At 38.0% G+C, this 15,594-nt stretch overlaps 1 protein-coding gene across 1 annotated transcript in view; it reads left to right on the forward strand.

Moving 5' to 3' along the window:
- sftpbb (surfactant protein Bb) overlaps positions 1 to 15,594 on the forward strand; it is a 298,486-nt gene that overhangs the window by 84,890 nt on the left and 198,002 nt on the right. The gene's annotated exons all lie outside the window — the stretch shown is intronic.

The raw sequence follows: 15,594 nt of genomic DNA on the forward strand, positions 1-15,594 counted from the left end.
ATGTACCATCTTGTTACCTCAAACGAAAAAATACATATATAATGCTTTTTCAACCAGACTGTAGTATTAAAGTTGTATTATTTGTGCTATTACAATATCTACAGCGCTTTGTTAATGAATGCTAAAGCATACTGTAGTAAACTGATAGACTAATATGTAGTATCTCTTAGTTTCTGTTTACCTTTTGTAATATAACATACCACTTAGTTGTAGAAAACTACAATATTGTGTCATTTGTTTACATTAGTATAGTTGTATCACTAGAGCAAATCTAGAATTAGCACAAAAGATTAAATCATTCATGTCAGGTTAAATCCATTATCAATTTTTGAAGACCACTAATTATAAACAACGCAACAAATGTGAAATTTATGTAAACAATTCTTTAGCAAATTAAAACAATAATCAATTAAACATATATTTAACATACTAATAGAGTACTACATTAACAAACCATGTTACCATGTTTTTAAGTATACTGTCATGTAAACAACATAAGATATCCACGTGACTGTACACTCTTGTGCAACACATGGTGATGACAAACATAATGACCCATGACTTGTGAGAGTTTATACACACATTATATATATATATATATATATATATATATATATATATATATATATATATATATATATATATATATCATATATTATATATGATTGACTAATATACTATAAATAAAAAAAATCATAATAAATTATTTTACATCCCATCTATACTCATAGTATTTATAATATTTTATTATTTAATGTATTAATACTTGAATATTTGATTGTAGTCAACTCAACTTACATCAATTCGTTCAAACTGACTAAAATATTAAGTTAAACTCTGTTATAGTTAAAAAAAATAAGTTGAAACCTGATTAAGTGATTAATATTCATTAAAGTAACATGAAAACATGTTTTCATGACGTTTTGCCATTTTACAGTGTAGATATATTTAAATATTATTTATATTATATAGATTTATTATAATATTTATATATTGTATATCCCATTGTATACTTCATGTAATATGCACACTACCTGGCAAAAGTCTGATAATTCATCTGTTGAACTGCATCCCAATCATCACAAATACTGCAGAAGACCTACTGGAACCCGCATGGATCCAAGATTATAATATAAACCAGTCAAGTTTGGTGAAGAAAAAGTCATGGTTTGGGGTTACATTCAGTATGGGGGCGTGCGAGAGATCTGCAGAGTGGATGAACAACATCAACAGCCTGGGGTATCAAGACATTTGTGCTGCCCATTACATTACAAACCACAGGAGAGGGCAAATTCTCCAGCAGGATAGCGCTCCTTCTCATACTTCAGCCTCCACATCGAAGTTCCTGAAAGCACAGAAGGTCAAGGTACTCCAGGATTGGCCAGCCCAGTCACCAGATATGAACATTATTGAGCATGTCTGGGGTAAGATGGAGGAGGAGGCATTGAAGATGAATCCAAAGAATCTTGATGAACTCTGGGAGTCCTGCAAGAACGCTTTCTTTGCCATTCCAGATGACTTTATTAATCAGTGATTTGAGTCATTGCAGAGATGTATGGATGCAGTCCTCCAAGCTGATGATGGAGTCAGACACAATATTCATTCTGTTTCCACTGCAGCATGACCACATATTCTATACTGGACATTATTTCTGTTCAGTGACAAGACTTTAGTCTGAGTAAAGTCGGACCTTACTGTCCAAATGAAATCATTATAAAATCAAGGCATGATCATATTTTATTTTGGTAAAATCAGCGTAATCTAGAGGCCTTTGCCTTTTATATAAGCCACTTCTAATCAACTAGAAGTCAAGTTATTATTTGACTTCCTAAAACTTGAATAGGCGACAAGACTTTTGTCAGGTAGTGTATGTATAAATCTATACAATATCCAAGACAACACAAGTATGCCAACTTTTGTAATAATAAACATTATATTAACTATTAACTAGTTACACATACACAAACTGTATAGTTCTAATAATTGAATAACAAAACATTAACAAGAAAGTGCTAGAGTGCTTCATAAAATCATGGTTTCTTTCTGTATTTTACATCTCACAGTATACTTTATCCTCATAAAACCATAAATTTTCCTTCAGCTTAGTCCTTTATTTATCAGGAGTCGCCACAGTGGAATGACCCGCCGACTATTCTGGCATATGTTTTACGCAGCGGATGCCCTTTCAGCCACAATCCAATATGCAAAACACCTATAGTATATACTCTCACACTCACATTCACACTCATACACTACGGCCAATTTAGTTCATCCAGTTCCCCTATAGCGCATGTGTTTGGACTGTGGGGGAAACCAGAGCACTCAAAGGAAACCCACGCCAACACAGAGAGAATATGCAAACTCCACACAGAAATGCCACCTGGACAGCCAAGACTCTAACCAACGACCTTCTAGCTGTGAGGCGACAGTGCTAACCACTGAGCCACCATGCCGCTCCCTCATAATACTATATCTTATTATTTGATGTGCCTTGGTGATAACAACGGTGATAACAACGAACACTAAAAACACAGTTATAGCCAGAGGAAGCCAGAGAATACAGCTATAAGAGATAAAAATGGTGCCCTGGAGATTTGAGCTACTTCTGCTTCTTATCAGCAGTCCTGATGTGATTTGAGGAAAGGTACATTGTGTGTCTGCAGCTTATTTAAGCACTGAATCCTTTATCCTAATAGCCAAGGGGAGAAACTGTGCTGTCAGTTTCAACAACACAAGAAACATTACAGTTCGGCAATACTTCGATATTCATCTGAACCGAAGCCATTTGAGCTCACATGCATGTACAGGTGAAGTCAGAATTATTAGCCCCCCTTTGAATTATTTTTAGTTTTTTAAATATTTCCCAAATTATGTTTAACAAAGCAAGGAAATTTTCACAGTATGTCTGATAATATTTTTTCTTCTGGAGAAAGTCTTATTTGCTTTATTTCTGCTGAAATAAAAGCAGTTTTTAATTTTTTTTAAACCATTTTAAGGTCAATATTATTAGCCCCTTTAAGCTATATTTTTTTCGATAGTCTACAGAACAAACCATCATTATACAATAACTTGCCTAATTACCCTAACCTGCCTAGTTAACCTAATTAACCTTAGTTTAGCCTTTAAATGTCACTTTAAGCTGTATAGAAGTGTCTTGAACAATATCTAGTCAAATATTATTTTCTGTCATCATGGCAAAGATAAAATAAATCAGTTATTAGAAATGAGTTATTAAAACTATTATGATTAGAAATGTGTTAAAGAAATCTGCTCTCCGTTAAAAAGAAATTGGGGAAAAAATAAGCAGCTAATAATTCTGACTTCAACTGTACGCAAACTTGGGCTGCACGATATTGGAAAAATCCATTATTTTGCTATATATATGTATTGCGATATGAATACAACTTCACCAGATGACTTGAATATCCCTATTTGTAAAGAATTTACCATTTTAGGAGTGGCACGGTGGCTCAGTGGTTAGCACTGTCGCCTCACAGCAAGAAGGTCACTAGTCCGGCTGCACCAGTTGGCATTTCTGTGTGGAGTTTGCATGTTCTCCTCGTGTTGGCGTGGGTTTCCTCCGGGTGCTCCGGTTTACCACAGTCCAAACACATGCGCTATAGGTGAATTGGATAAACTAAATTGGCTGTAGTGTGTGTGTGTGTATGAGTGTGTATGGATGTTTTCTAGTACTGGGTTGCGGCTGGAAGGGTATCCGCTGTGTAAAACATATGCTGAAATAGTTGGCGGTTCATTCCACTGTTGCAACCTCTGATAAATAAGGGACTAAGCTGAATGAAAATGAATAAATGAGTGATCATTTTAGACTGATTGGGTTGATTCTGTAGGGGAGTGCATCAGTATAAAATCTAATAAACAAATTAAAAGCATGGATAAATACAATAAATGACATTTACAATTGAAATAAGCAGTGTTTTAGCATTTTCCAAGTCTAACAGCATTCAGGTACAGTAATTAGGTACAGATATTTTTTTACATTGCACCAAAACAAACCAAAAAAAATCCCCTGATTCCTCATCTAACACTAGCTGGATATCAAAGTGCACAGCTTATGTCATTAAGTGTTACATAGTCCATAAATTATATTACCAGTTAGTGAATAACAATGCAATAATAACCACCTCAGAGATTAAACATGGAAGCAATTAAAGCCTGCATAATTTCATTCAGAATGATCACCATGAGCTGTACTTTACGCTTCCAGCTGAACTTTGTCATTTAAGATCATTTATAATGTCATTGATAATTCATGCATTCATTTTCCTTCGGCTTAGGTCTTTATTTAACATGGATCGCCACAGCGGAATGAACCGCCAACTATTCCAGCATATGTTTTTACGCCAGCGGATGCCCTTCTAGTTGCAATCCCAGTTCCAGTACTGGGAAACACCCATACACACTCATTCACACACACACTACAGCCAATTTAGTTTATTCAATTCCACTATAGTGCATGTGTTTAGACTGTGGGGGAAACCGGAGCATCCGGAGGAAACCCACACCAACACGGGGAGAACATGCAAACTTTTCAGAAATGCAAACTGACCCAGCCGAGACTCAAACTAGCGACCTTCTTGCTGTGAGGCAAGCGCTAACCACTGAGTCACCGTGTCACCCAACATACGCGTTTTAAAACAATAATTATTGTGAAAAGCGCTACACAAATAAACTTGAATAGCATGAAGCTGCAAAGACACACACACACACACAATTTTACTCCCTAAATCTGTCGTGTCATACTAAAACAGCATGTCTGATTTTAATGCTATCTTAAATTAACAATGACTAAGAGTTTTTTTTAATTCAACGTGACACATAAAGTCAGATTTCCAGGCTGTGTGTGACCTTGACATGGTCAGGATGAGACAGCAGTTTGCCAGCACAAATCTCCAGCACAATGGCACTCAATACCACACCTCTCAATCCAGCAAAGTGTTGCATCAGACGCTGGCACACAAACACACACTTCTGCTGTGTATACAAACCTTTTGCGTGATAACAGTTGTTATGTTGCCCGGTTTGTTTTTCTTATCAGCCTCACCTGCGAAAGAGCATTACATAACATGGAGAAGAGTTTTGGTTAGTCGTTTTACTGTACATTATGAGTCAGAGGCTGTTATTCAACACTGATGATTGACAGTTTTAATTTCTCTCACTGACAAGTCTTACCTTGTGCATTTCATAATGTTGTGTTATATGCACATGTTTGTGCCATCTTTTCTATAGTAATGCATGTGACGGTTGCGCCAACAATCTATCAAATGTAGATTGTAAAATGTAGAAACTTTTCAAAAATTAATTGGTGATATATTATTTAAAGGTGCCATATATTGCAGTGGGTCGGCACGGTGGCTCAGTGGTTAGCACTGTCACCTCACAGCAAGAAGATCAGTGGTTTGAGTCCCGACAGGGTCAGTGCTTGTTCTCCCCGTGTTGGTGTGGGTTTCCTCCGGGTGCTCCAGTTTCCCCCACAGTCCAAACACATGCGCTATAGATTAATTGGATTAACTAAATTGGCCATAGTGTATGAGTGTGTGTGGGAATGTGCGTGTGTATAATGTTTCCCAGTACTGGGTTGCGGCTGGAAGGGCATCCGCTGCATAAAACATATGCCGAATTAGTTGGCGGTTCAATCCGATGTGGCAACCCCTGATAAATAAGGGACTAAGCTAAAGGAAAATGAATTAATAAATATAGCACACTTATTCAATATGTTAAATTGTTCTCTGATATCCAGAGCTGTCTGATCCTCCACCACTTCCAGAGCTGAAAGATCCTTGGGGGATTTTGAGGGACCTGGCGCCCACCATTTGGGGAATTAAGAAAGATCTGGTGCCCGCCATTTGAGGAATTAAGAAAGATCTGGTGCCCGCCATTTGGGGAATTCAGGAGGATCTGGCGCCTGCCATTCGGGGAATTCAGGAGGATCTGGCGCCCGCCTTCTGTGAATTCAGGAGGATCTGGCACCCACCATTCTGGAAACTCAGGAGGATCTGGCAGCTCTGGAGGTGTATAAAATAATCTGTGCAATTAGTCCTGAACAGCTTCAGCTGCATGTTTAAAAATCATGGGGGATCTGGACCAGGTGTGTGAGTGAAGTGCAAGATGGGATTTATAGTTCATTAAAGTGGCAGATTTGTAGTTCTTCAGTGATCTGCACAGGCTGGATCGCTGGTGACTGACAATGTGATCATTTATAACCACAGGAAATACACATAGAATGAAGTGCTCAGTTTTGACCATATTTAGAACACTCATGAATAATAATGAGCTCTGCTCTGATGCTCCAGCTGTTTCAGTGCCTGCAGTGCACACACACAAACACACACAGGGGCATTTTATATTTTTAATCAAACCTTTTTGCATAATATGCTTTTAATGATTATAAACAGAAGAAAGAAAGAAAGAAAGAAAGAAAGAAAGAAAGAAAGAAAGAAAGAAGCTAGTCCACTTGACAAGCAGTTTATTTCTTTCTTTTTTATTATTATTATTTTTTCAGGGTTTTTACCTTTAATGGATAGGACCGTAGAGTATTGACAGGAAAGCATGGAGAGCAGAGAGAGGGAAGGATCGGCATAGGACTGCGAGGTGGGAATCGAACTCGGGTCCCCGTGAGCTCCGGAGTGCATGTTTTTGATGTGTATATTTAGGTTTTTAAGATTGTTTGTGTAGTTAAAAAACAATTTAGACCAGTAAACTTATTTTTGTGCATTGTGATACAAATTGATCTTAATATTTATGCAAAAATGTTTCTATAATTAGGAAAAAATTACTTTAATAACTATAATAACTATAAAGTTCCTATCAGGGGGGTTCTGGTTGATGATAATTATGTCTATGGGTGTCAGGGGTGAGGTGTCTGAATAACACAGCTAAGTAACTGTACTATGCACCAGGTTTCAGGCGTCAGCTGCGATCGGATACTATACCAAAGTCGCCGATCCGGGGGTTTTATGGACTGTACCAAAAGCTGAGGACCCTGAAATTACGGGAGTTTTCCGGGAGAAATAACAAAACGGGAGGGTGGCGGGAGATGGGTCTGAAATACGGGAGACTACTGCAAGAAACAATGTGTTGACAGGTATGACTCCCATTGGTCCTCAATCTGGCAACCTGCGCTTGTGTTTGTTTTGATCCAGGAATGCAATACCTAGTTCAACCACTGGGTGTCAAACTTACATACGGCACCTAGTAACTTAGACCAGTGTTTCCCAACCCTTTTCCTGGAGGCACACCAACAGTACATATTTTGGATGTCTCCCTTACCTGACTAATTAACTTCAGGTTTTGGAGTCTCTTCTTATGTTCTAATTAGGTGATTCAGGTGTGTTTGATTAGGGAGACATTGGAAATGTGTACTGTTGATTTGCCTTCAGGAACAGGGTTGGGAAACACTGACTTAGACAACACTGAACAAGACAGATCTCACTGAAAATCCATATTGTGCATTTTACTAACAAACAAAAAAGCATTTGTTTCAAAAATCTCATTGACTAAATACAAATATTCCACTTTCAAAAGGATTTATTTCAATTTTGACACCAATGTTTGACAGTGATCTGTAAGGCAAGACACCATTTTACAACAACAACCGAGAACGATGGTTCACAAGCCTACTAGTCGATACATTCTGTTCAATACGAGTCCAAAACATGTTTCAAAACAGCAGTGAATAAATGACATTTGCTTTAAATAAGGTGCAGAACTGAAAAGAGGAAAATCAAACGATGAATTCATACTCTAAGTATAATCACGTCACCTTCTTCATAATGATTTAAATAAGCTGACCAGCAGAATCTGACACAGACATAACAATGCCATGAGTAAGAAAATAAATATAATCTTAAATAAAGGTTTCTTCTCTGTTTTTTTGGCACTGATTGTCATCTGGTCTACATCCTTAATCTATTCCCACACATCATTTCATCCCATAACATTTCCTATGCATGCTAATATGATGTCTTGCAAGCTCAGGGAAAAAAATGGATTTCTAGAAACATATAAAACAAAATATTCAAAGTATCAAACACTGGCACTTGCAAAACATTTATTTGGCTTCGAAAGGAAAACGAATTTTCCAATACTGCATCTTTTACATTTTGCAGGGCTAATGGAGTATAAAAATATAACGAGTATTAACAAACCTGATCCTGCCTTTGGTTTCTTTTTGGCAACCTGTATTGTTGCAAAAGAAACTAGATCCTCTTTTTTGTTGTTGAAGAATATGTGAGTGGTGCTTGCCTATGCAAAACATCGCTATATGTGTCTTAGTATCATCTACATGTCTCTAATTCTACATATAAATTATTAAAACTCTCATTCATGCACAAACAATGCACATTCAGGCCTTGTTTAAAATGTGAGCCCTGATGCCAGATTCAGAATACACAATATTTTGGTCAGACATTTTATCAGATTCTTCATTGGTCGTGGACAACAAAGATGTTCGGCTACACATCGCTTTGCTTTTTAAGCTGAATTAAATTAACCTTATGAGTCCACTGAACTTATATCATGTTAAGCTGACTTAAACTAGCTTGCATAACTTATAAAATTAAGTTAGACCATGATTAAGTGACAAAAATGAATTAAGCCATGTAGACTTCCATTCATATGCATGCGGATGCAACAGACCAGAAACGCAAGCTCATGCGATAAGTTTCGCAGTTCACTGTGTTGTAAAGTTCAAGCTCTGACCTGCGAAATTGCATCTCGTGACTGGGTGAGACCAATCAAAGATCAAAACATGACCTCTCTGTAAATAAATGTAAAATATGGACCAATCGCTTGCTTTTTTTATGTCTATCTTGTTTAATCCTGCACCTTTTCTCAGCACCGTACGACAGAATTTTGCATGCTCAAACTCTAGTGGCCGCGGCATTACTTTGATTCATCAGATGGAAAAAGCCCCGCCCATTAGTGACAGTCTCTCCCTCATTAGCATAAACAGCCCTGAGTGAGAAGCAGCTGTCTGCCATTAGAGAGAGAGAGAGAGAGAGAGTGTCATTATTATTATTATCAGCAGATCAAAACTTTAATGTCGGACGGCTGCTTCTTACTCAGGGCTGTTTAGGCTAATGAGGGAGAGATCATCACTAATGAGCGGGGTTTTCCCCCTCTGATGACACATACAATGGGAGAATGTCAGTCAGTTTTTATCAAGTGTGATCATAACAAACTTAATAACCATTGGAAGCTGGTTATATTCACAGAGTGTTGCCACACAACTGTGTTTAAATCTCTTATAAAAGTGATTTTTGCATAATAGGTCCCCTTTAATATGCTTTGGAATATTGTGACTGACCAATCAGAAGTATTTCAGAGAGCTGTGCAATAATGATTTTTAAAAAGTGCTAGTCTTTCTGTCAGGACATTATAACACACTATACATGAGAAAACGACCCATTCTTGCATCTTAGTCTTTCTTTCAGGACTATATAGCATGCTGTACATGAGAAAATTACCCATTCTTGCATCCTAGTCTTTCTTTCAGGACTATATAGCATGCTGTACATGAGAAAATTACCCATTCTTGCATCCTAGTCTTTCTTTCAGGACTATATAGCATGCTGTACATGAGAAAATTACCATTCTTGCATCCTAGTCTTTCTTTCAGGACTATATAGCATGCTGTACATGAGAAAATTACCCATTCTTGCATCCTAGTCTTTCTTTCAGGACATTATAACACACTATACATGAGTAAACGATCAATTCTTGCATCCCTGTCTTTCTGTCAGGACATTATAACACACTATACATGAGAAAACGACCCATTCTTGCTTCCCAGTGTTTCTGTCAGGACATTATAACACTATAGATGAGAAAATGACCCATTCTTACATACTAGTCTTTCTTTCAGGACTATATAACATAATGTACACAAGAAAATGACCTATTCTTGCATTCTAGTCTTTCTGTCAGGACATTATAACACACTATACATGAGAAAACGACCCATTCTTGCATCCTAGTCTTTCTTTCAGGACTATATAACATAATGTACATGAGAAAATGACCCATTCTTCCATTCTAGTCTTTCTGTCAGGACTATGTAACATGATGTACACGAGAAAATGACCCATTCTTGCATCCTATTCTTTCTGTCAGGACATTATAACACACTATACATGAGAAAACGACCAATTCTTGCTCCCCAGTCTTTCTGGCAGGACATTATAACACAATATACACGAGAAAACCCATTCTTGAATCCTTTCAGCCACAAATACGTCAAATGGATTTTGGCCAAATTGTAATGATATTGTGTAGTGTGAATCTGGCATTATTGCCTCAGCAAGCACCACTAATAAACATGACATGAGACTCACTTTACATCTATTATGGTAAAACACACACAGGATCAGACATGAGCAAGTAGGTCCTACAAAAAAAAAAAAAAGTAGACATCAGCTAAAACATATTACAAATATCAAGAATTCAGTGACATTTCCTTGACTAATAACGTACTAAAAAGTATCTTGTTCCCGAATGCCTGATTGTTTGATTTCCAATATATATATATAGAGATATTCCTACAAAGATCTGTTTAAAAAACACATATAATGTAAAACGACGACCGTCTTCCATGTCTAATTCATCCAGCTTTTTTGACACCTCTAAAATATCGAAAAGGTGGCGGACAGCACGACACGGTGGATATCCATGACACATCCATGCAAAAACATCAACACCGACACGCTTATACTCTCACTCGGCTAACCATGTAAACAGTGAGACGGCACGCCACGTGTCCTAAGGCTAAAAGTAGTCATGGTACAAAATTTCTACGGGTCACGAACTACTAATCCAATAGATTACGATATCGGAGCACTTAGTAGAGCCCTGTAGACGACGTCAAAACCAGATAGGGCGACCCCCGAGGGAGTCGCGACTGGAGACGAGAAGACAACATGAGAGAGGGACAGGGGAAATACAGATGTAGAGGTTTTACCAATCCTAGAAAGCCCTAGACGACAGATACACCAGGACTCCTACCACAAGTACAGTCATGATACAATACTGGACACGAATCAGACTAAAGATCAGATAGAGACCACGCAATCGTCGCTTAAAGTCAACATGAAATCAAAGCTAATGCTGTTTGTTTTCTTAATACACCTTTCTGGTGTACAGAGGTGTGTTGGCAGTGGCAAAAGCTATTCAATAGAAATGTTTTTGAATGACGTGCAGCAATGCATTGTCTGCTACAGGTGGATAATAAAGAAATGTCTTTATATTCTAGTATCTAACAGCACAAATTTGGCAGCCAACAGTCATGTAAGCATGAATGCACTTTAAGGGGTTGTTCACACACAATGTTCCTTCTCCCACTGTGCATTTTTCATTGATTTTCTGTTGATGTACTTTCAACTTTTAGCCTGTTTCCACTGAGAGGTACGGTTCGGTACAGTATGGTACCGTACGATACGGTATGCATTTGTTTCCACTGTCAGAAGTACCAAAATTTTGTTATGCCTCATTTCCACTGAGCTGCACAGTTCAGTACAGTACTGGTCACCCTGATCAGGCTTGTGTTTCCACTGCCAATAGTACCCTATTTTGGTAGAAAGTTTGGATCTGCATAATTCTTGCTTGACCTAAGCCGTATGGTCCATTCACATATCGCAAACTCAAGTTCATTATTGGTTGATGTAGATGTAGCATAGAGAGACGAACAACCCAGGCTCATTCTGAAAACGTACCCCTATATACATTTCTGGAGAGTGCCAAATCTGTCCCAGGAGCTACTTTTTTTGCAGTTTATATTTTGTCGTATCCAACAGAAGGCAACTGTGCGAGCTTTTTCAGATCTCACATTTCTCTCGCGAGTGCTATTCATGCCTGCTGTTCTCGCGTAAATCCACCAGAGGCCGCTGTCGACTGACTGATCGACTGACCCACCCTCCTCCTTCCTTAAACCCAATGGACAGTGTTTTCAAAAGAAATCCAGAAAAAGAAAAGCCCTTGTGGCAGCCTGATTTTTACCACATTTTCAGATTTTACCACATTCTTATTCTTATTTACTTGTTAGTTTTATTTTTTTGGTATTTGTTTGTCAGGGTTAACTCCGCTCCAGGTTACAAGTCTGCTGACGTACCCGGTAAGCCACTGGGCAAACTGGTCTGGCAGGAAAAGCCGTCTATATGGAGTTAGTGGTCAGCTGGTAAGTGCAAAAAGAAACGCTGTCATACCGCCCCGTAGCGTTACTTTTAACAAAATGCAGCTCTGGCTACAAAATTTGCAATCTCCAGAAATGTATGGGTACGTTTTCAGAATTAGCCTATGTTGGAGAAGAAGGTTTTGCACTTTTCACAATTTTAAGGCCGATTTCTACTTTTGCATCGAGTGTACGTGGTAGCTCCGACAGTGCTTAAAGGTGTTTTTTAAAAAATAGGCTAATTTTACGACTCCCCTAGAGGTAAATGGGTAAGTTTTACCATTTTTGAATCCATTCAGCTTATCTCAGAGTCTGACGGCAACACTTTTAGCTTAGCTTAGCATAGATCATGAAATCGGATTGGACCATTAGCATCTCGCTCAAAAATGACCAAAGAGTTTCAATAATCTTCCTATTTAAAGCATAACACTTGCGCAGTTGCATTGTGCACTAAGACTAAAAAATAAAAAGTTGCTATTTTCTATGCCGATAAACATAATCATAATACTCATTCTGGATAATAATCAACTTTGCTGCAGCAGCGCAATGATATTACACAACTTGACTGGCACACTCAGGTGGTCTTGCTGGAAGTTACCTAGCTAGGAACAAGCAGCAACCTCCCAATCTCCTTCGTGAAACTAATATGGAAGTAACTGAAACTGCAATTCCTCGAAAGGTCACTAGGACTGGCTCCAAAACAGAACACATTTCCATTGACTCCAGAGTTAAAACGGCCAACTTTACAACGACAAAAATAGTGTTTACAGCCTGGTACAACGAAAAAATTGGATGTATATAGCTCGTACTATACTTCGTGACAACTGTGAGGGGGTGATTTTTTTAATAACTCATCCTTTTCATATATATTAAGCCTAAAGCATTAAGCCTGCATAATTAAGGGTGTGGCCACTTGAGTAACAGTTAGATCACATCACCTCAGCTGATGCCCACTTGTAGCTTCATTTGCGCTCTTTAGAAACCGATGGGTGATGTCACAGATTCTATGTTTTTATAGTCTATGGCTAGGGACTATTTTTCGATGCTGCGTAATATCATGCTGCTGCAGCCCTGGTACCGCAGTAAAGTATCATTACGCTAGAATAAGAGTATAGTTCATCAGCCTGCATTTCTTCATTGACTGTCTCTGAAATAATTTATAAAATTGGTTTGTGAATGGCATTTCATGTTGACTTTAAACTACAGTAGCAGGTTACGGAAGTTACGTTTTTTTTTAAATCATTTTAGAGAACATTAACCACAGGAACATGACAGCACTGCAGTCACAGATTTCATTGTTAAACCTATAATATCATATAATGCTAACAGTTGGTGAAGACGGCAATCCACACGAATAATATACAGACTGTACTGTTTACCGAGTGCTGTGTCCACCCTTTACATGCATCCACCCTTCAAGGACCTGAGGAAAGTTTGCTAAACATTTGCATTTGCAGTGCATGAGTATCGTAATTAAACAGTTTACCTTTCTATTGTGCATTAAATGCTAATTGATTCTGTAAAAAATTCCATCTGAATCAATTCAAAGCATTAACATTGTAAATGAATCTCAACACTCCTAAAATAAAGATCATCTATTGGAATCAAAACTGCTTTAAAAAAAGTTAACTTAAAGGTGCTGTATGTAAGTTTCTGACTCTTCTAAAGCATAAAAACACCATAATATGTTTGCAGATATTTCAGAAACATGCTGAGTGCTCATTGTTGTTTATCTGAAAATCAATGCTGAAGTCAGATATTCTGCTTTGAACATGTGCGTTACGTGCCGGAATGTCTGTCTTTGTTTTGGTCTCTTTAACCCGCCCACTGCCAGTTTAGCCAATTATATTTCAGTTATATTTATATTTCAGCCAATTATATTTCAGCTATATTTTCTCCGGGTTGCCTTGGTGGAAAACAGCGTATTTCATTCATTCAGTCAGGAAAGCTCTCTAAGCATGTGTTCGCCACAGAAATGCGACCTGGACAGTAGCAGACCCCGAAATGAGACGCAGATTCAGAGTTCCTCATGAGGAGGTTATCAAATAGCAAATAATATAAATATTACGAGCGTAAACATTAGGTAAGCAGGTTACATTGTAATCCCGTGTCCTAACAACACGCGTCATGATGAGATTTGCAGTGATAAGCAATTTGGCTGTTTGCACCAGACGAAAACACGACAGAAATTTAAATACAGCCATTCAGAAGCATAGAATAGTGCACTCACTGCACTTCAACTAAATGGTAAGGCTTATAATCTAATTTATACATATTGAACCGCTTTAACATTATTAACACTAGAACCGCCACGGGGTAAATTTTACTCGTGGGTATATTTCAAATGTACATACCAGGTTTTAAATAAAACATTCAAGTCTCCCAGTCAATAACTTTCCTAAAAGTGTATGATTTACAATCCCCTAGTGTTAAAAACTGTTTAGCTAAAACCAGATCAAAAAACGGGGCATTTATACCTATAAGTGCCAGCGTGGGTCAAATTTACCCACTATTTAATGCCTGTAGTCTGGCCCTTACATTTTCGCGCCGCCTGTGTTTTAACATTTAACATGCTGTCTGTGAGTAATGTACAGCCAAAGTGATGAATGTTTGCCCAAATTGCGTTTGAGCAATGTGTAGAACTAGGTGACTTTAAGTCACACGACACACATTTATATTTAGATGATATAGCCTAACCATGAATGTTCAAACTTTGGATTATTCATTCATTCATTTTCTTTTCGGCTTAGTCCCATTATTAATCTGGGGTCGCCACAGCGGAATGAACCGCCATCTTATCCAGCACGTTTTACGCAGCGGATGCCCTAACAGCTGCAACCCATCACTGGTAAACATCTACACTCATACACTACAGACAATTTAGCCTACCCAATTCACCTGTACCACATGTCTTTGGACTGTGGGGGAAACCGGAGCATCAGGAGGAAACCCATCTGAATGCATGGAGAACATGCAAACTCCACGCAGAAATGCCAACTGACCCAGCCAAGGCTCAAACCACTGACCTTCTTGCTGTGAGGCAACAGCACTATCTACTGCGCCACTGCGTCTGCCCAACTTTGGATTAATTAATTATAATTATTATTATTATTTATTACATTTTAAATGGAATTGTTTTGCCATTTTTGTCGTTTATTGGTCGCTACTGTGATAAATAATAACAAAATCTGATCACGATTTTTGATTACCTGAAGTTTCTTGGTGTTGTTCTCTTATTTAAATTAGAAATGATTGAACTAATCCATTTTCCAGAGATGGGTTGCAGCTGGAAGGGCATCCGCTGCATAAAACATGTGCTGGATAAGTTGGCGGTTCATTCCGCTGTGGCGACCCCAGATTAATAAAGGGACAAAACCGAAAAGAAAATGAATGAACTAATCAAATTAAGAATT

The sequence above is a fragment of the Danio aesculapii genome, chromosome 5, assembly GCF_903798145.1.
Source record: "Danio aesculapii chromosome 5, fDanAes4.1, whole genome shotgun sequence".
Taxonomy (NCBI): domain Eukaryota; kingdom Metazoa; phylum Chordata; class Actinopteri; order Cypriniformes; family Danionidae; genus Danio; species Danio aesculapii.